The sequence below is a fragment of the Neovison vison genome, chromosome X (genome assembly GCF_020171115.1).
Source record: "Neovison vison isolate M4711 chromosome X, ASM_NN_V1, whole genome shotgun sequence".
NCBI lineage: Eukaryota > Metazoa > Chordata > Mammalia > Carnivora > Mustelidae > Neogale > Neogale vison.
The window spans coordinates 36,538,222-36,561,522 of NC_058105.1; positions in this window are offsets into that span (position 1 = coordinate 36,538,222).

The window sequence follows — 23,301 nt, forward strand, 5'->3', positions numbered from 1 at the left end:
AGTGACTAGAGTTGTTTGAAGCAACCTCTAGCTAAACATTGTGCAAGGTATACATGCACTCCTAGGGAGCTAGTTTTTGAAAATAAAACAAAGGGAAAAAATCTGAGCAGAGACCTCAGTAGCCACACATTGTGGTAGAGACAGAGATCATAAACTTAGTTCAGGTAAGTTAGTAAAGAAACAAGCAAACAATAAAAATAACAAACATCAGGAGTCAAATCAATTCAGAGCCATTAAAATATATTATCTAAAATGTCTAGGGGCGCCTGAGTGGCTCAGTGGTTAAGCCGCTGCCTTCGGCTCAGGTCATGATCTCAGAGTCCTGGGATCGAGTCCCGCATCGGGCTCTCTGCTCAGCAGGGAGCCTGCTTCCCTCTCTCTCTCTGCCTGCCTCTCTGTCTACTTGTGATTTCTCTCTGTCAAATAAATAAATAAAAAATCTTAAAAAAAAAATAAAAAATAAAATGTCTGATATTTTAAGACATGTAAATTGACAAAAAAGTATAGAAATTGATTCAGCAATTTAAATTCTCCCCCCCTTCAAAAAAAAAGCCCAGGCCCATGTGGCTTCTGTGGTATATTTGATCAAATATTTAAAGAAAAAAACTCACACCAATCCTTTACAGACACTTTCAAAAGCAGAAGAGGGAATGCTTCCCAACTTCTATGAGGCCAGCATTACTCTGATACCAAAGACATCAGAAGAAAATAAAACTATAGACTGATACCCTTTGTGAATAAAACATGCAAAAAATTCTTAATAAGTATTAACATACTACATTCAGGACCATATTAAAAAGATTTATAAGCATGGCAAAGTGAGATTTGTTCTAGAAATGCAAGTTGGCATAATAATAAAAAAAAATTAAATGCACCATGTTAATAGAATAAAGGACAAAAGCACATAATCATAGACACAGAAAAAGCATTTCACAAAAGTTAACACCCTATCATGATAAAAACACTCAAAAAAGTAGGATTAGAAAGGAACTTTCTTAACTTGTTAAAGAGGATCTCTGAAAAACCTTTAGCAAATATCTTATGTAATCATGAAAAACTGAATACTTTTCCTCTAAGATCAGAAACAAGACAAGACTATCACCACTTATATTCAGTGTTGTACTGGCGATTCTAGCCAGTGCAACAACAACAACAATAAAATTAAAGCCATTCAGATTAGAAAGGAAGTCATAAAAACTCTAAGTTTGCTGATGACACAATCTTGTATTAAGAAAATTCTAAGGAACGGGGCACCTGGGTGGCTCAGTGGATTAAAGCCTCTGCCTTCGGCTCAGGTCATGATCCCAGAGTCTTGGGATCCAGCCCCACATTGGACTTTCTGCTCAGCAGGGAGCCTGCTTACCTTCCTCTCTCTCTGCCTGCCCCTCTGCCTCCTTGTGATCTCTATCAAATAAATAAATAAAATTAAAAAAAAGAAAATTCTGAGGAATACACACAGATACACAACTAGTAAAATTAATAAATGGATTTAGCAATGTCACAAGACACCAGATCCATATACAAAAATTAATTGTATTTCTATACACTAGCAGTGAACAATCAAAAAATGCAATGAAGGGGGCGCCTGGGTGGCTCAGTGGGTTAAAACCTCTGCCTTCAGCTCTCTCGGGGTCCTGGGATCGACCTCGCATCAGGCTCTCTGCTCAGCAGGGAGCCTGCTTCCTCCTCTCTCTCTGCCTGCCTCTCTGCCTACTTGTGATCTCTGTCAAATAAATAAATAAAATCTTTTTTAAAAAATGCAATGAAAGAGGCACCTGGCTAGTTCTTTCAGAAGAGTATGTGACTCTTGGTCTCAGGGTCATGAGTTCAAGCCCCATGTTAGGTGTCGAGACTACTTAAAAAATAAAATCTTTTTTTTAAAAAGATTTTATTTATTTGACAGAGAAAAATCACAAGTAGACGGAGAGGCAGGCAGAGAGAGAGAGAGAGGGAAGCAGGCTCCCTACTGAGCAGAGAGCCCGATGCGGGACTCGATCCCAGGACCCTGAGATCATGACCTGAGCCGAAGGCAGTGGCTTAACCCACTGAGCCACCCAGGCGCCCCTAAAAATAAAATCTTAAAACAATGCAATGAAGAAAACTATTAGGAAAACATTTCTAATAACATCGAAGATAATAAAATACTTAGGAACGAATTTAACAAATGAATTACAAAGTGTGTGCACTGAAAACTACAAAACATTGCTAAGATAAATTTTAAAATGTCTAGATAAATGGGAGAGACATCCTTTTTTTTTAAACAAAATTATTTATTTATTTGAGAGACAGTAAGGGAGAGAGAACACACGAGCAGGTGCAGAGGGAGAGGGAGAAGCAGACTCCCCACTGAGCAGGGAGCCTGACATAGAGCAGGACCCTGGGCTCTCCACCTGAGCTGAAGGCAGACACTTAACAGACTGAGCCACCCAGACACCCCTGGGAAAGACTTTCTATGTTAATGGATTGTAAATCTCAATATTTTTTTATTCAAGTATAATTAACATACAGTTTCATATTAGTTTCAATATAAATGATACATAATGATTCAACAATTCTATACATTACATCATGATAAATGTACTTTTAATCCTCTTTATTTCACCCATCCCCCCACATACCTCCCTTCTGTCAACCACCAGTTTGTTCTCTATATTTAATTTTAGTATATGTGCTGCCAAAGTGAGCACTGTTCTCTATGTTTAAGAGTCTGGTTTTTTGTTTGTCTTTTTTCATTGTTCATTTGTTTTGTTTCTTATGTTCTTCATATGAGTGAAATCATATGATGGTATTTGTCTTTCTCTAACTGGCTTATTTCACTTAGCATTTTACCCTCTAGATCCATCAGTGTTGTTGAAATTGGCAAGATTTCATTTTTTTTAATGGTTGAGGAATATTCCATTGTATATACCACATCTTTATACATTCATCCATCAATAACTTGGGTTGCTTCCATGCCTTGGCTGTTGTAAATAATGTTGCAATAAACATATGGGTGCATATTTTTTTGAATTAGTGTTTTTTTCTTTGGGTAAATAGCCAGTTGTTTTCCTCTATAAGGTTTTTCACAGTGGCTATAGCAGTTTGCATTCCCACCAATAGTGCATAAAGTTTCCTTTTCCTCCAAATCCTTGCCAACACTTGCTATTCTTGCTATTTCTTGTGTTTTTTATTTTAGCCATTCTGATGGGTGTGAAGAATCTCATCATTATTTTGATTTGAATTTCCCTAATGATTAGGGATGTTTAGCATATTTTCATGTGTCTGTTAGCCATGTGTATACCCTCTTTGGAAAAATGTCTGTTCAGGTCCTCTGCCCATTTTTAAATTGAATTATTTGCTTTTTTGGTTTGAGTTATATAAATTCTTTATACATTTTGCATATTAACCCCTTAAAAAATACATAATTTGCAAAGGTCTTTTCCCATTCAGTAGGTTGTCTTTTTGCTTTGTTGATCGTTTCCTTTTATTGTGTAAAAGCTTTTTATTTTGATTTCATCTTAATAGTTCAACTTTGCTTTTGTTTCCCTTGCCAGAGGAGACATGTCTAGTACAATATTTCTGTAACCAGTGTCAAAAGAGTACTGCCCAAAGAGGGACCTGAAGGCCTCTGTATATTAAGTACCTACCTTAGGCTCTGGTCACAATCCCGGAGTCCCAGAATCAAGCCCTGCATGGAGCCCCACATCAGGCTCCCTGCTCAGCTGGGAGTCTCCTTCTTCTCTGCCCCTCACCCCTTTCACTCTTTCTCTCTCTTTCAAATAAATAAATAAAAAACATATTTTTAAATAATATTGCCTATGTTTTCTTCTAGGAATTTTATGGTTTCAAGTCTTACATGTAGTTCTTTAATCAATTTATTTAAACTTTCAATTTTATTTGTAATTAATTTCTACACCAGATGTGAGGCTCAAACTCACAATCTTGAGATCAAGAGTCCTATGCTCTCCCAACTGAGCCAGCCACGCATCCTAGATCTTTAGCCCATTTTGAGTTTGTGTATGGTGTAAGAAAATAGCCCAGTTTCATTCTTTTGCATATGGTGTAAGAAAATGGTCCAGTTTCATTCGTTTGCATGGTCCAGTTTTTCCCAGTACCATTTGTTGAAGAGACTTTCTTTTTCCCATTTCCTACTGTATATTAACTAACTGGAATTTAAACAAAAATTTGGAGAAAGAAAAAAAAACCTACAGTAATCAAGACAGTGTAGTACTGGCATAAGAATAGGTATGTAGATCAATGGAATAGAACTAGGAGCCCAGAAGTAAATGATTTTTCACTAAGGCTCCAGGACCACTCAATGGGAGGAGGATAGTCCTTGCAACAAATGGTTCTATGTTAACTGAATATCTATATTATGCCAAAAAACAATTTAGACCCTTACACTAAAAACAAAAAAAAATCTAAATTATAGACTTAAATGTAAAAACTAAAACTATAAAAATTTTAGGAGAAAATATTTGTAAGCTTTGGTTAAACAGAGCTTTCTTAGCTATCATAACAAAACAACCAGCAACAATGAAAAAAAAGTAAATAAATTGTACTTCAACAAAATAAAAAACTTCTGTGTTTCAAAGAATACCATTAGGAAAGTGAAAAGACAACCCACAGAATGGGAGACAATATTGCAAATCATTTAACCATTAAGAGACTTAATCTAGAAAATAAAAACTCTTACAACTCAATAATAAAACTACAAATTTAAAAATGACCAAAGTGTCTGAATAGACATTTCTCCAAAAAAACCCATACAAATGGCCAATGAGCCTACGAAAAAATGCTCAACAGAATTAATCATCAGAGAGATGCATATTAAAAACATAGTAAGATACTACCTTACACATACTAGAATGGCTATATTAAAAAAGAAAAACCAAGCCAATAGCAGTGCTGGGGAGGATATGGAAAAACAAGAATTTTCATGCATTGTTTGTGGGAAGGTAAAATAGTATGGTCCCTTTGGAAAACAATTCAGCAGTTTCATAAAAAGTTGCAATAAACTTACTATATGATCTAAAAGAACCTCTACATGATCCAGTGATTTAACCCTTAGGAATCAACCCAAGATAAATGAAAATATGTCACATGAAGACTTGCATGCAAAAATTCATAGCAGCATTATTCATAATAGCCAAAAACTGGAAGCAATTCAACTGTGCATTGTTGGTGAATAAACACAATGTGGTATATTCATACAATGGAATATCGTTGAACTATAAAAAGAGTGAAATAATGATGTATGCTATAACATGAATGAACTTCAAAAACATGCTAAGGCAAAGAATCTAGATACAAAAGGCCTCATATTGAATGATTCTATTGATACAAAATTTCTAGAAAAGGCCATTTATAAAGTCAGAAAGCAGATCAGTTGTTGCCTGGACTTGGGGATGGGAGTGGAAATTGACTGCAGGAGAACCCAAGAACATTTTTGGGTGTGATGGAAATATTCAAACACTAGTATTTGTGATAGTTGTGCAATTCCATAAAAGAACTAGAAATCATTGAGTCATACACTTAAAATGGGTTGATATTATAGCTTATAAGTGATAACTCAGTAAATCAGAAAAAAGTAATGCTCACCATATTTCAAGGAAATAACTAGTAAGATTCCCTCATCAGTTCATTCATGCCTGTGTCATTAATTCTTGTTCCACTTGTGTCCACTGCATCATGGATATGTAGTTTGCCTTCATGAAATACATCTATTTCTGGACTATAAAGAGTAGAAACTCTGACTCACTCTATTCATTCAGTCTAAAACTCATCTAAGCAAAGTCAGCTCAGATGCCCATAGCCAAGAGTATATTCTTTTTTTTTAAGATTTTATTTATTTATTTGACAGACAGATCACAAGTAGGCAGAGAGGCAAGCAGAGAGAGAGAAGAGGAAGCAGGCTCCCTGCTGAGCAGAGAGCCCAATGCGATGCGGGGCTCGATCCCAGGACCCGAGATCATGACCTAAGCCAAAGGCAGAGGCTTAACCCACTGAGCCACCCAGGCGCCCCGCCAAGAGTATATTCTTAAAGAAGCAATAGTTCACAGTATCTGGTAAGGTCTCATCCCCAAGTCTCGGCAACAGTCCTCCTTTGTTGTAGACACAAATTCCAGCCAGTACCTTATAGCAAAGATTTCAGACATGCATCAGGAAATAGAAATCTGTTTGATGAGAGACTAACAGGCTATGGTTAATTTATTACAGCCACCAGTAATAAAAGAATGGAGGAGAGTAAAATTTTCTGTTTACACATAGTACAAAATGATTTCATAAGAGTTGATTAATGTTTTGGGGCATCTGGGTGGCTCAGAGGGTTAAGCATCTGCCTTCAGCTCAGGTCATAGTCTCAAGGGTCCTGGGAGTGAGCCCCGCAATCAGGCTCTCTGCTTGGCGGGGAGCCTGCTTTCCCCCCTCTCTCTACCTGCCTCTCTGCTTACTTATGATCTCTCTGTGTCAAATAAATAAATAAATAAAATCTTTTTTATAAAAAGGTAAAGTTTAAAAAAGAAAGAGTTGATCAAGGTTTTGCCTACGTATAAGAACATATTTAACAGCAAAAGACACTGACAAATCTCTAGTGCCTTTACAAAATTGTACAATTTCTGAAATATTTACATGGGTACCTGAGAAACAACACTGGGCTATCAATTTAATCAAAATGATAATATAATGTTCTAAAATAACCATAGTGCAAAGTAACATGTTTATAGGAAAACTTAGTTTTTCTGCCTTTGTTCTTTGCAATTTGGGGTACCTTTTTTTATATCAAGAACATGAAAAAGGCAATAAAATGCAGACAAAATTATTCTTGTGATATGTGAAATCTCTGCTATTGGGCAGATTACACGGAAGGTAAATATAACCTCTCATTGCCTCTTGATAAGAGCATGGGACCAAATTATCATCTTTTAATGTTTTTACTTTGTTCTTTTTCCTTTTCTTTAAAGATTTTTATTTTTATTTATTTGACACAGAGAGACAGCAAGAGAGAAAATACAAGCAGGGGGCATGGGAGAGGAAGAAGCAGGCTTCCCATCTAGCAGGGAACTCAGATGCAACCGTTCCCAGGACCCCGAGATCATGACCTGAGCGGAAAGGCTGGTGCCCAGTGACTGAGCCACGCAGGCGTCCCAATGTTTTTACTTCAAAATAATTATAGATTCATAGGAGGCTGCAAATAAATATAGAGGGAAGTTCTGTTTATTCTACCACCAGCTTGATAATTCAGTTGTAACATTGCATTAATGATTGAGGTGGTGGTTACATAAGGCTAAACATGAGATAAAACTGCAAACACACACACACACACACAAGTGCACACAAGTGCATGTCTCATTACCATGAGACTTCTTCATGTTACTCATTTATTTCATACCAGTATCATCCACCTCTAATTACTGGCAACCATGAAACTCTTCTCCATCTTTATAATTGTATCATTTCAGTTACATAAATAGAATCATGCAGTATATGAACTTTTAAAATGGCTTTTTTTCCCCCACTCAGGATAATGTCCTTGAGATCCATTCAGGTTATTACATGTATCGATAACTCATCCTCTTTTACTGCTGAATAGTATGTCATGGTATGGACGTACCACAGTTTATTTAACCATTCATCCAGAGAAGGCCATTTGAGTAGTTTCCAGTGTTTAACTATCACAAATAAAACCGCTTTGAACATTCATGTTCAAATTCCTACATGAAAATAAACCTTCATTTCTCTGGGATAAATGCTCAGAGTCCAGTTGCTGGATCATATGTTAGTCCATTTTTATGTTTGAAAGGAACTGTCAAACTATTTTCCAGAGTGGCTATATCATTTTACATTCCTACCAGCAATCTATGAGTGATCCAGTGTCTGTACATCCTCACCAGCATTTGGTGTTATTATTACTTTTTATTTTGGTCATTCTGATAGGTATACGGTGATATTTCATTGTAGCTTTAATTTGCATTTTTCTAATGGCTAATGATGTTGAGCATCCTTTCTTGTGTTCATTTGCCATCTCTAATATTCTCTTGGGTGAAATATCTGCTCATGTCATCTGTCCATTTTCTAATTGAATTGCTTTTTTTTGTAATGTTGAATTTTGGGAGTTCTTTATATATTCTATATATTTTATTTTATTTTATTTCACTTTTTAAAAAGATTTTATTTATTTATTTGACAGACAGAGATCACAAGTAGGCAGAGAGGCAGGCAGAGAGAGAGGAGGAAGCAGGCTTCCTGCGGAGCAGAGAGCCCCATGCGGAGCTCAGTCCCAGGACCCTGGGATCATGACCTGAGCCGAAGGCAGAGGCTTTAACCCACTGAGCCACCCAGGCGCCCCTATTCTATATATTTTAGATGCAAGGTCTATGTACATATCAGATATGTAATTGCAAATATTTTCTCCCAGACTGGAATTTGTCTGTTCATGCTCTTAAAAGAATCTTCCAAAGAGCAAAAGTTTTTTGAATTTGATGAGGTCCAATTTATCAATTTTTCATTTTACCAATTGTTCTATTTGATGTCAAGTCTTAGCAGTGGACTGACTCCTATGTAGATCCCAAAGATATTCTCTCATGTTCTTTTCCATAAGTTTTAGAGTTTTGTATTTGACATTTATGCACATTATCCATTTTGAGTTAATTCTCATATAAAGTTAACTTCAAGGTGAGATTTGTTTTTGTTTGGATACCAATTAATGAATAGGCTATTCTTGGGGCACCTAGTTGGCTCAGTTGGTTAAACATCTGCCTTCGGATCAGGTCACAATACCAGGGTCCTGAGCAAGAAGCCTGCTTTTCCCTCTTTCTCTGCTTGTCCCCCCTTTGTTCTCTCTCTCTCTCAAATAAATGACTAAAATCTTTTAAAAAACTTTAAAAAAAATAAAAGAAAAGGCTGTTCTTCTTCCTCTGAATTGCTTTTGCCTTTTTGTCAAAAATTATTGGGCATATTTGTGAGGAGTTATTTCTGGGTTCTATATTCTATTCTTTTGATCTATGTGTCTATCCCTCTACAACTTGTCATTTTAACAGAAAGAAAATTGAGATCCAGTTTTACATTAATATAACATTGGTAAAAAAATTTTTTAAAGTTTTTGTTTTTTCCGTATGAACAAACCCATCAAAACTAATCCAAACCTTCTCAAAATCTCAACACATTTTATTGATGTTTTTCATATTCAATATATAAATCAAGGTCAAAAAAATTTCCCTTCCTGAAAATCTACAACTTTGTACAGCCATTAAGGCTTTGTCTTTATTCTTTCTTTTACATTCTGAAATAATCAGATATTTTAGAGAGAAAAACCTAGTCTCTTTATACATTGATAAGCAAAAATGAAAGCATTACCTGATGTACCCAAGTTTATTTCTTTATTACTGTTGTTCCTAGTATATGCATATTGTAGCTTTTAACCAAAATAACCAACTTATATTTCACAGAAAACTCTGGGAGGTAAGTAACTGAAACCTGTTGTACACTAAAATTAAGTAGAATAGCAAAGCTTATAAGTACTTAGCTTTTTATAGCTTCACATATACGCCTTAAAGTTTCAAAAAGGAGCATGTCCGTTCACATGACCATGACCAAAGACATAGCCTATAGCACATTAAAAAATATGTAAATGTGGGCACCTGGGTGGCTCAGTGGGTTAAGCCTCTGCCTTCAGCTCAGGTCATGATCTCAGGGTTCTGGGATCGAGTCCCACATCAGGCTCTCTGTTCGGCAGGGAGCCTGCTTCCTCCTCTCTCTCTCTCTCTGCTTGCCTCTCTGCCTACTTGTGATCTCTCTCTGTCAAATAAATAAAATATTTTTAAAAATATGCAAATATACATTAGCTTGAAATTATGCTCAGTAATAATTTTTCAGTATTCCATTATACTTAGAAATTATCTAGCAATCAAAGATTATTTGTTAGTTTGATTTGATATTAATCCAACGACTCAATTTATTTAAGGATCTTGAAAATTATGTTCAAGCTACAAAACATAATTACAGCTGATGTTAAAAGTTTGTCAAAATAATTATAAAATTTAGTAAATGACAAATTTACATTTTTCACATTCTTAACAATTATGCAGGAGTTATATTAATTTGATTGGTAAACCAAAATAAGAAGCTTAAGAAATTCACATTAAGTACTCTTTATAAAAGACAAAAATTTTATAAAAATAAAACATAAATTTTATTATACTTAATATATGTTTTAGAAAAAGATCAGGGGTTGTTTTCTTTTCTTTTTAAAAAATACTTTAGTTTTTTATTTGAGAGAGAGAGAGAATGAGCAGGGAGGCGGGGCAGAGGAAGAGAGAGAGGAAAGCAGACTCTCCACTGAATGGGGAGCCTGATCACAGGACCTGGAGATCATGACTTGAACCGAAGTTAGACATTCCATCTGAGCCACCCAAACATCTCTCTTCTCTTCTCTTTCTTTCTTTCCTTTCCTTTTCTCTTTCTTTCTTTCTCTTTCTCTCTTTCTAGATTTTATTTATTTGAAAGAAAGAGAGAGAGAGAGCACAGAGGGAGAGGGAGAGGGAGAAGCAGACTCCCTCCTGAGCAGAGAGCCCAATGCCGGGCTCCAGGGCTTGATCCCAAGACCCTGGGATCATGCATGACCTGAGCTAAAGGCAGACGCTTAACTCATTGAACCACCCATGCCTCCTCTATTTCTTAAGCCTAAATTATCAAACCAATCAAAATTGTCCAAGGATTCTTAATAATGTAAACATGATTTATTAAAATGTATCTCAGCCATTTCTGTAAGGATTTCTTAAATGTATAATACATTTGAAGTATCTCAAGTTTATTTTTTCATTAACAGAAATACTAGATTTATACAGCTGCTTATTTACTATAAGTAGATTATAGTTGACCTTTTTTCCCCTAAGATTTATTTATTTTAGAGAGTTACAGCAAAAGAAAGAGCAAGAGCATGCTTGTGTGATGGTGGGGAGGGGCAGAGAGAGGGAGAGAGAATCTCAAGCAGACTCCCCACTGAGCACAGAGCCTGATGCAGGGCTTGAACTCAGGATCCTGAGACCATGACCTGAACTGAAATCAGGAGTCAGAGGCTTAACTGATGCCCCACAGTTGACCTTAAAGAAATGTTACAACTTTACTTCTTATTACCCATCATAGGTAGGAAACTATTTCACACCCACATGAGAGAGGGAAGATTCTTAGATTTATAGAAACAGATAGAAGGAGAGTTTATTGCTTCTGCCACAGATTGAGAGTAAACACATAAACACAAAACACAAAAAACATAAACACATAAACACAAAAGCTCATAGGTCTGGATATGAAAGAGCTGTTCTCTTTCACAATGGGCACAAAAGTTCTTTATTGATTTTAATTCACAAATAGATAACAGAAAGCCCAAACAAACTGGATTCTCTGTTTCTCAACCACTAGAGAATAGCTCTCCACCATCCATCCAATAGAAGTCACCAAATGATCAGACAATAAACACAAGTCTCAATCATTGCTACCACCAAGGGGGCTTTTTTTGTCACATACAAACAAGAAACACAAACATAAAAATATCTAGAGGGGAGAAAATAAAAACAGAATAAACATAATTCAAGTTCTGTTGCTGCTTGGAATTCATGCTGACAGCCAAGAAAAATGTAGTTGGGCTCAAACAGGCTTTGAGGGGCATTTCTACCAAAATACCCTTTACTTCTCTCCATCAGGTGGGTCAATTTGAGCATCTTAAGGTACCTCCTCCAAAACTGTCAAGGTACAATTTTTAAATGAGTAAAATCATAACACTCATATGTCAGATTTTATTTAACTCATTAATTAATAAAGGAACCATTAAGATGCACTGAAAGGGTCAAAGACTATTTTGAAACAGAGTATTACTAGGAAGAAAAGATTGCTGGATTAGATAGGAACTGGGTAATGTCCAACAGAGCTATAAAACTTGGGAGTTATCTGTCCACAAATGAAAATTATTTGCATTTGGGGCATCTGGATGGCTCAGTGGGTTAAAGCCTCTACCTTCAGCTCGGGTCATGATCCCAGGGTCCTGGGATTGAGCCCAGGGCTCTCTACTCTGCAGGGAACCTGCTTCCTCCTCTCTCCCTCTGCCTGCCTCTCTGCCCAATTGTGATCTCTGTCTGTCAAATAAATAAATAAAATCTTTAAAATAATTATCTATTAAAAATTAATAATTATCTTTAAAAAATATTTTTAAAATTATTTGCATTTAGAATAGACAAAAATCTACAAGTGAACATGAAAGTTCATGTCAACAGTAATAAATAGTCAACAATAAGTTGAATGAGTTATTATCCTAGGTCCCCTAGACCAGGATTGGCAAATTACTTGTGGGCCAAATCTGGCCATTCTCCTTTGTTTACATATGACATGACTGCTTTCCTGCTGCAACAGCAGAGTTGAGTATTTGGCCCACAGAACCCAAAATATTTACTCCGTAGACATTGACAGAAAGCGTTTTCTGAGACCAGCGTTTTCTGAGACCAAGCATTCCCCTAGACCATCCTTGGGTGGCCTTCACTTTCTTATGACATTGAAAATTCATGGCCCCACTCTTTTTGCATTATTTCTAAGTTCTAGATAAATTTTTAAAAGATGCTATTCATTTATTTGAGAGAGAGAAAGAGAGAGAGAGAGAGAGAGAGAGAGAGACCATAAGTGGGGGTAGTGGCAGAGGGAGAAGCAGACTCCCTGCTGAGCAAAGCCCACTGCCCCACAATGCAGAGTTCTTTCCCAAGTCGCTGGGATCAAGACCTGAGCCAAAAACAGATGCTTAAGTGACTGAGCCACGCAGGCACACCTAAGTTTCAATTTTTCTGAAACTGCTTTGATTCTGCCATGGTGGAAGTGTCCTTTTGTGTTCACATATTTATTTGCATCTCTTATAATATTATACTATGGTATTATGATCTTTACTAGATTTAAGTTTATTGAGAACATCTTATTCATCTTTGTATCTGCACTTATCACAGTGCCTTGCTAAGAGCAGATAGTCAATGCATTTTTGTGAAGATGAATTGAATCAAGACTAAAATGTGGGAGAGGAGTCAAGATGGCGGGGAGTAGCAAGCTGAGACTACATCAGGTAGCAGGAGATCAGCTAGATAGCTTATCTAAAGATTGCAAACACCTACAAATCCAACGGGAGATTGAAGAGAAGAAGAACAGCAATTCTAGAAACAGAAAATCAACCACTTTCTGAAAGGTAGGACTGGCGGAGAAGTGAATCCAAAGCAAGGGGAAGATAGACCGCGGGGGAAGGGGCTGGCTCCCGGCAAGCGGTGGACCAATGGAGCACTAAATCAGGACTTTTAAAAGTCTGTTCCTCTGAGGGACATCACTCCAGAGGCTAAACTGGGGTGAAGGCCATGTGGGGTCAGCATGGCCTCAGATCCCACAGGGTCACAGAAGGATCAGGGATGTCTGAGTGTCACAGAGTTTGCAGGTATTAGAACGGGGAAGCCAGCTACAGAGACAGAGCCGAGGAGTGAGCTCTCAGCTCGGGGTTACCTTGAACCGGTCGCAGGCTCGGTGAGCTCAGAGTGTGGCCGGAGGCCAGGGAGATGGGAGTAATTGGGCGCTATTCTCTGAGGGCACACTGAGAAGTGGGGCCACGAGCTCTCGGCTCCTCTGGGCCGGAGACTGGGAGGCCGCCATGTTCATTCCCGTCCTCCAGAACTCTACGGAAAGTGCTCAGGAAAAAAAAGCTCCCGAAAGCAAACCGGAGCTGATTACTCAGCCCGGCCGCTGGTAAGGGTGGTGCAATTCCACCTGGGGCAAAGACACTTGAGAATCACTACAACAGGCCCCTCCCCCAGAAGATCAACAAGAAATCCAGCCAGGACCAAGTTCACCTACCAAGGAGTGCAGGTTCAATACCAAGGAGAGCAGCGGAATTCCAGAGGAGGAGAAAGCAAAGCAAGGAACTCATGGCTTTCTCCCCATGATTTTTTAGTCTTGCAGTTAATTTAATTTTTTTTTCAATTTTTTTTCTTTTTCTTCTTCTGCTAAATTTTTTAACCTTTACCCTTTTCTTTTTTAATGTTTCTTGACTAGTTTATCTAATACATATATCTTTTCTTTTTTATATTTTTTCTTTATTCGTTTCCTTTTTTTAATTGTTTTTTTTTTCTGAACTTCTTTTTATCCCCCTTTCTCCCCCCCATGATTTGGGATCTCTTCTGATTTGGTTAAAGCATATTTTACTGGGGTCTTTGCCACCCTTTTAGTATTTTACTTGCTCCTTCATATACTCTTATCTGGATAAAATGACAAGGCGGAAAAATACACCACAAAAAAAAAAAAAAAAAAGAAAAAGAACAAGAGGCAGTACCGAAGGCTAGGGACCTAATCAATACAGACATTGGTAATATGTCAGATCTAGAGTTCAAAATGATGATTCTCAAGGTTCTAGCCAGGCTCGAAAAAGGCATGGAAGATATTAGAGAAACCCTCTCAGGAGATATAAAAGCCCTTTCTGGAAAAATGAAAGAACTAAAATCTAACCAAGTTGAAATAAAAAAAGCTATTAATGAGGTGCAATAAAAAATGGAGGCTCTCACTGCTAGGATAAATGAGGCAGCAGAAAGAATTAGAGATATAGAAGACAAAATGATAGAGAATAAAGAAACTGAGCAAAAGAGGGACAAACAGCTACTGGACCATGAGGGAAGAATTCGAGAGATAAGTGACACCATAAGACGAAACAACATTAGAATAATTGGGATCCCAGAAGAAGAAGAAAGAGAGAGAGGATCAGAAGGTATATTGGAGGGAATTATTGGAGAGAATTTCCCTAATATGGCAAAGGGAACAAGCATCAAAATACAGGAGGTGCAGAGAACCCCCCTCAAAATCAATAAGAATAGGTCCACACCCCGTCACCTAATAGTAAAATTTAGAAGTCTTAGTGACAAAGAGAAAATCCTGAAAGCAGCCCAGGAAAAGAAGTACAATGGTAAAAATATTAGATTGGCAGCTGACTTATCCACAGATAAGTCTGGCCAGGGCAGGCCAGAAAGAGCTGGCATGATATATTCAGAGCACTAAACGAGAAAAACATGCAGCCAAGAATAATATATCCAGCTAGGCTATCATTGAAAATAGAAGGAGAGATAAAAAGCTTCGAGGACAAACAAAAACTGAAAGAATTTGCAAAGACCAAACCAGCTCTACAGGAAATATTGAAAGCGGTCCTCTAAGCAAAGAGAAAGCCTAAAAGTAGTAGATCAGAAAGGAACAGAGACAATATACAGTAACAGTCACCTTACAGGCAATAAAATGGCACTAAATTCATATCTCTCAATAGTTACCCTGAATGTTAATGGGCTAAATGCCCCAATCAAAAGACACAGGGTATGTAATGGATAAAAAAAAAAAAAACCCATCTATATGTTGCCTACAAGAAACTCATTTTAGACCCGAAGACACCTCCAGATTTAAAGTGAGGGTATGGAAAATAATTTACCATGCTAATGGACATCAAAAGAAAGCAGAGGTGGCAATCCTTATATCAGATCAATTAGATTTTAAGCCAAAGACTATAATAAGAGATGAGGAAGGACACTATATCATACTCAAAGGGTCTTTCCAACAAGAAGATCTAACAATTTTAAATATCTGTGCCCCTAACATGGGAGCAGCCAACTATATGAACCAATTAATAACAAAATCAAAGAAACACATCAACAATCATACAATAATAGTAGGGGACTTTAACACTCCCCTCACTGAAATGGACAGATCATCCAAGCAAAAGATCAACAAGGAAATAAAGGCCTTAAATGACACACTGGACCAGATGGACATCACAGATATATTCAGAACATTTCATCCCAAAGCAACAGAATACACATTCTTCTCTGGTGCACATGGAACATTCTCCAGAATAGATCACATCCTGGGTCCTAAATCAGGTCTCAACCAGTGTCAAAAGATTGGGATCATTCCCTGCATATTTTCAGACCACAATGTTCTGAAGCTAGAATTCAATCACAAGAGGAAATTTGGAAAGAACCCAAATACATGGAGACTAAACAGCATCCTTCTAAAGAATGAATGGGTCAACCAGGAAATTAAAGAAGAATTGAAAAAATTCATGGAAACAAATGATAATGAAAACATAACCATTCAAAATCTGTGGGACACAGCAAAGGCAGTCCTGAGAGGAAATATATATAGGGGTACAAGCCTTTCTCAAGAAAAAAGAAAGGTCTCAGGTACACAACCTAACCCTACACCTAAAGGAGCTGGAGAAAGAACAAGAAAGAAACCCTAAACCCAGCAGGAGAAGAGAAATCATAAAGATCAGAGCAGAAATCAATAAAATAGAAACCAAAAATCAATAGAGCAAATCAACGAAATTAGGAGCTGGTTCTTTGAAAGAATTAATAAGATTGATAACCCCCTGGCCAGACTTATCAAAAAGAAAAGAGAAAGGACCCAAATAAATAAAATCATGAATGAAAGAGGGGAGATCACAACTGACACCAAAGAAATACAAACTATTATAAGAACATACTATGAGCAACTCTATGCAAACAAATTTGACAATCTGGAAGAAGTGGATGCATTCCTAGAAACATATAAACTACCACAACTGAACCAGGAAGAAATAGAAAGCCTGAACAAACCCATAACCAGAAAGGAGATTGAAACAGTCATCAAAAATCTCCAAACAAACAAAAGCCCAGGGCCCGATGGCTTCCCAGGGGAATTCTACCAAACATTTAAAGAAGAACTAATTTGTATTCTCCAAAAAATAGAAATGGAAGGAAAACTTCCAAATTCATTTTATAAGGCCAGCATCACCTTGATCCCAAAACCAGACAAGGATCCCTTTAATAAAGAGAACTACAGACCAATATCCTTGATGAACAGAGATGCAAAAATTCTCACCGAAATACTAGCCAATAGGATTCAACAGTACATTAAAAGGATTATTCACCACGACCAAGTGAGATTTATTCCAGGGCTGCAAGTTTGGTTCAACATCCGCAAATCAATCAGTGTGATACAACACATTAATAAAAGAAAGAACAAGAACCATATGATACTCTCAATAGATGCTGAAAAAGCATTTGACAAAGTACAGCATCCCTTCCTGATCAAAACTCTTCAAAGTGTAGGGATAGAGGGCACATACCTCAATATTATCAAAGCCTGGATATGAAAAACCCACTGCAAATATCATTCTCAATGGAGAAAAACTGAAAACTTTTCTGCTAAGGTCAGGAACACGGCAGGGATGTCCATTATCACCACTGCTATTCAACATAGTAGTAGAAGTCCTAGCCTCAGCAATCAGACAACAAAAGGAAACTAAAGGCATCCAAATTGGCAAAGAAGTCAAACTATCACTCTTCGCAGATGATATGATACTATAAGTGGAAAACCCAAAAGACTCCATTCCAAAACTGCTAGAACTTGTACAGGAATTCAGTAAAGTGTCAGGATATAAAATCAATGCACAGAAATCAGTTGCATTTCTCTACACCAACAACAAGACAGAAGAAAGAGAAATTAAGGAGTCAATCCCATTTACAATTGCACCCAAAACTATAAGATACCTAGGAATAAACATAACCAAAGAGGCTAAGAATCTGTACTCAGAAAACTATAAAGTACTCATGAAAGAAATTGAGGAAGACACAAAGAAATGGAAAAATGTTCCATGCTCCTGGATTGGAAGAATAAATATTGTGAAAATGTCTATGCTACCTAAAGCAATATACACATTTAATGCAATTCCTATCAAAATACCATCCATTTTTTTTCAAAGAAATGGAACAAATAATCCTAAAATTTATATGGAACCAGAAAAGACCTCGAATAGCCAAAGGAGTATTGAAAAAGAAAGCCAAAGTTGGTGGCATCACAATTCCGGACTTCAAGCTCTATTACAAAGCTGTCATCATTAAGACAGCATGGTACTGGCACAAAAACAGACACATAGATCAATGGAACAGAATAGAGAGCCCAGAAATAGACCCTCAACTCTATGGTCAACTAATCTTCGACAAAGCAGGAAAGAATGTCCAATGGAAAAAAGATAGCCTCTTCAACAAATGGTGTTGGGAAAATTGGACAGCCTCATGCAGAAAAATGAAATCGGATCATTTCCTTACACCACACACGAAAGCAGACTCAAAATGGGTGAAGGACCTCAATGTGAGAAAGGAATCCATCAAAATCCTTGAGGAGAACACAGGCAGCAACCTCTTTGACCTCAGCTGTAGCAACATCTTCCTAGGAACATTGCCAAAGGCAGGGGAAGCAAGGGCAAAAATGAACTATTGAGATTTCATCAAGATCAAAAGCTTTTTCACAGCAAAGGAAACAGTTAACAAAACCAAAAGACAACTGACAGAATGGGAGAAGATATTTGCAAAGGACATATCAGATAAAGGTCTAGTGTCCAAAATCTGTAAAGAACTTAGCAAACTCAACACCCAAAGATCAAATAATCCAATCAAGAAATGGGCAGAAGACAGGAACAGACATTTCTGCAAAGAAGACATCCAGATGGCCAACAGACACATGAAAAAGTGCTCCACATCACTCGGCATCAGGGAAATACAAATCAAAACCACAATGAGATACCACCTCATACCAGTAAGAATGGCTAAAATTAACAAGTCAGGAAATGACAGGTGCTGGTGAGGATGTGGAGAAAGGGGAACCCTCCTACACTGTTGGTGGGAATGCAAGCTGGTGCAACCACTCTGGAAAACAGCATGGAGGTTCCCCAAAATGTTGAAAATAGAATTACCCTATGACCCAGCAATCGCACTACTGGGTATTTACCCGAAAGATACAAACGTAGTGATCTGAAGGGGCATGTGCACCCAAATGTTTATAGCAGCAATGTCCACAATAGCCAAACTATGGAAAGAACCTAGATGTCCATCAACAGATGAATGGATAAAGAAGAAGTGGTATATATACACAATGGAATACTATGCAGCCATCAAAAGAAATGAAATCTTGCCATTTGCGACGATGTGGATGGAACTAGAGGGTATCATGCTTAGTGAAAAAAGTCAGTCGGATAAAGACAACTATCATATGATCTCCCTGATATGAGGAAGTGGAGATGCAACATGGGGGGTTAAGGGGGTAGGAGAAGAATAAATAAAACAAGATGGGACTAGGAGGGAGACAAACCATAAGTGACTCTTAATCTCACAAAACAAACTGAGGGTTGCTAGGGGGAGCGGCGCTGGGAGGGGGGGTGGGGTTATGGACATTGGGGCGGGTATGTGCTATGTTAGTGCTGTGAAGTGTGTAAACCTGGTGATTCACAGACCTCTACCCCTGGGGATAAAAATATATGTTTATAAAAAATAAAAAAATTTTAAAAATTAATAAAAAAAGACTAAAATGTGTCTATGAAGCTCCGGGAAGCCTGGAGCCTGGGATTGCTTAGGGAGAACCACAAGGAAGGGTAACTGACAAGTGAATGAAGTCCTATGTAAACCTATAGAAATGCAAAATATTATAAATTCTTCTGTTTAATTTATTATCTTAAAAAATACAATCTCTTATCTATAATGTACCATAGTGTCTTCCTCTCTGTGATATAAATAGTATTTGCCACTCATTTGATTATTTGGAACCTAGGATAAATAGCTTGCATTTTATTAGCACTTATTTTTGCTAGAAATCAACACATAGTAAACATGTGACAAAAGGAGTTTTTGTTACTTTCATGTATAACATGTAGTCTAGAAGATATAGTTTAGATCATGAAATTTCAGGTTTTCCAGGATGTTTAGATGGTTTATGCAGATAAGCAGACTGAATGTTACCTTACTGTTCTAAAAATTTCAGGTTACCATGAAAATTGTACTCTACTCAATAAATACCATCTGAATTAATTTGAAATATGGTTTTATTTTATCATGGGAGATTAGGAGATAGGTTGGGAGCATATGCTATTATTTTTATTTTATATATGAGAAGGTCAAGTATAATCTTGGTCTTGACCCTGGCTCCTCTGACATTAGGCTAAATCTTTCTGCTAAGAAACCCTCAAAATATGGAACATACCATTTCATCTTGAGATATTTGTAAAATGTGTGATTTTCTAAAGAAAGTAAATTTAAGCATACTCAAAATATTGTACTGCCTCTCCAACTTTAACTGATCCTATATTTTCATCTGAAGTGTTTTAAAACTTTATGTCCTAAGAGATTATTCAGGTAATGTCAGATGACTAGCTTTTTTATATTTCAGTCCAGCATCATCGGCACCCTATTTTAAAAATAATCTCTACAACCAGCATGGGACTCAAACTCATGTCCTTGAGAGCAAGAGTCACATGCTCTATCAACTGAGCCAACCAGGCTCCCCATGACTAGTGCTTTTAAAAAAGCAATTAAAAACACCAGCTATTTCAGATACTTAAGTGAGAATATGATTTAGTTGATTTCACAGTTAACAACTTAACTTCAGTAAAAAGTGACTCCCAGTTTTCTCCATGGGCTTGTCTAACACAAATGAGTACCAATTAAAGTATGATCTTTCCACTGGGGTTTAAACTATCGTTTTTCTAATTATGGTATAAATTCCTCAATGGAGAAAAAAAAAACCTCTTCATCTGTAAAGAAGTAATTCCCACCAGAAATCTTATATATTATAGAACACTAATTATTATGCATGTCTCAATACCTTTGCCAAAGGAGTCATATACCAGTCAGTGAATTAAAATAAAGGAGGTTAAAGTAAAGATAACTACATTGGGAATAAGTAAAAGCATTAAGCATACAAAATAACTCATTTAGCTTTATATAATCTTGATTTTGCTTCACTAAATTTGAAGTGTTTTTAAATCTGTTTTCTGCTATTGGGAAAGTTAAATGAACTTTCCCTATTTCATAAAATACATTGTACTCTTGCTCACTCTCCTTTAGTTTGATGTCTGTAAGAAATGGATTTATCACTCATAGTATAATTTGGGTGGTGATGTAATCTAAGCCCCTAGACTATTGGCTAAGGATACACATTATGATTTAACCAGACATTAATGAAGCCATTTCATTCATACTGATCACAATAGCTTAATTATTTGTGAGGTGATGTAAAAATTAGTTAAGTTGGCTTAAATGAATTGACCTTCATGCTGTAATCCATTCATCTCATTCTCTTAGACATGGAATATGATTTCCTCAATTAGAATGAAAGCATGTCACATTTATTCTGTGGAATCTACTTTGAATAAGTACAAATACAATTGCTACTCTAAATACAGTGTCTATTCTGAATATAATATGTATAAATAAAATTCAATGATTATTATATAAATGATGATTATAAGCTCCTAAAGTAGTAATCATCATGTATCACTTTAAGTCAATGTTTAGCATGTTACCATGGTAGAAAGTTATTAATTCCACTTACACATGTTGCTGTACTAGGTATTATTTAGAGGCTGTAAGACAAAGTGTTTTATGACCCTAGACATTTATTAGCTATGAAAATCATCACTGAAAGAGACCTAAATGCTTCTTTACATCAGTGTCATCATAATGTCTCAGAATTGGAAGGGAAGTCATCTAGTCCAATTTCTTACTCATTGCAGAAATCTCACATGTAATTTGACTGATAGGTAGTGTCACATGGAAAACAATGGACTTCAGAGTCAGGCTTGAATTCAAATTCTAGCTTTATCATTCTTGAGCTGTATGACCTTGTCCCTGTTCCTTATCATGACCCTTCATCTCCTAATCTGTAAAATCAAAATGATGATGTTTACTGTGGCTGCTAATTACTGAAGCAATCACTATAAGGTAACACATATTAGTCACATTTTCTCATCTCTCATATTTAGGGTTTCCTAAGTTACATGTGTGAGTTATCTGGCATAAGCGAAAATGATTTGTATTTATCAGACACAGTTCAGTAGGAGAGTGACTAAAAAATATAAGGTTGGGGACGCCTGGGTGGCTCAGTGCGTTAAGCCGCTGCCTTCAGCTCAGGTCATGATCTCGGGGTCCTGGGATCAAGTCCCACATCGGGCTCTCTGCTCAGCAGGGAGCCTGCTTCCCTCTCTCTCTCTCTCTCTGCCTGCCTCTCTGCCTGCTTGTGATCTCTCTCTGTTAAATAAATAAATAAAATCTTTTAAAAAAATATATAAGGTTGAAGTTTGTCTTTAGCACCCTCAGTTTCCCCTTCTTGGAAAGAGTGAACAGGCAGGAGGGAAAAATAATAATTTTGGCTTAATGCAGCACTCTCTGGAGTTTTCATTGCAGGTCCCTAGCAGTGAAAATACTTGGAGTACTCCCCCAAATTTAGTTATAATTAATGTGCAATTATTGTACTGTTATGTTCATTATAAAACATATTCAAAAATGAAACATTGTAAAACAAGATAAATATAAATACAAGGGACTGGTATCAGAATGCATAAAGAACTCTTACCACTTAACAGTAAAAAGACAACCCAATATTAAAATGGGCAAAGGATCCAAATAGATAGTCCTTCAAAGAAGATTTTAAAAAATAGCCCATAAATACATGAAAAGCTGCCAAATATTGTCAGTCATCAGGGAAACGAAAATTAAAACCACGATGTGATACCACTGCACACTGACTAGGTGACTATAATCAAATAAATAAAAATAACAAGTGTTGATGAGAATGTGGAGAAAATGGAACCTTTATACATTGCTGGTAGAAACGTGAAATGATACAGTCACTATGGAAAACAGTCTGGTGGTTTCTCAGAATGTTGAGCGTGGAGTTACCGTATGATCCACAATTTCACTACTAGGTACATAATCAAGAGAATTGAAAACTTGTGTCTACCCAAGAACCTCTACATGAATAGCAGCATTATTCATATTAACCCCGAAGTGGAAACAACCCAAATTTATATCAGCAGATGAATGGATAAATACAATGGGACATATCCATACAATGGACTATTTTTTGGCTTTTTAAATTTAATTATTTTTTATTTTTTGGCTTTAAAAACAATGAAGTGTTGATACATGCTACAATATGGATGAACCTTAAAAACTGCATGCTAAGTGAAAGAGCCACCTATTATATGATTCCATTTATGTGAGGAAAATCTATAGAGACAGTAGATTAGCAGTTTCCTGGAAATGGGGTGAAGACGGAATGGGGGTGACTGCTAATGGGTATGTGGTTTCTTTTTGGAATACTGAAAGTATTCTAAAATAAGATTCTGGCAATATTTGCACAAATTTGAATGTACTAAAAACCACTGTTTAACACTTTAAACAGGTGAATTTTATGGTATGTAAATTATATCTCAATGAAACTATTGGGTGGCTCAGTGGGTTGGGC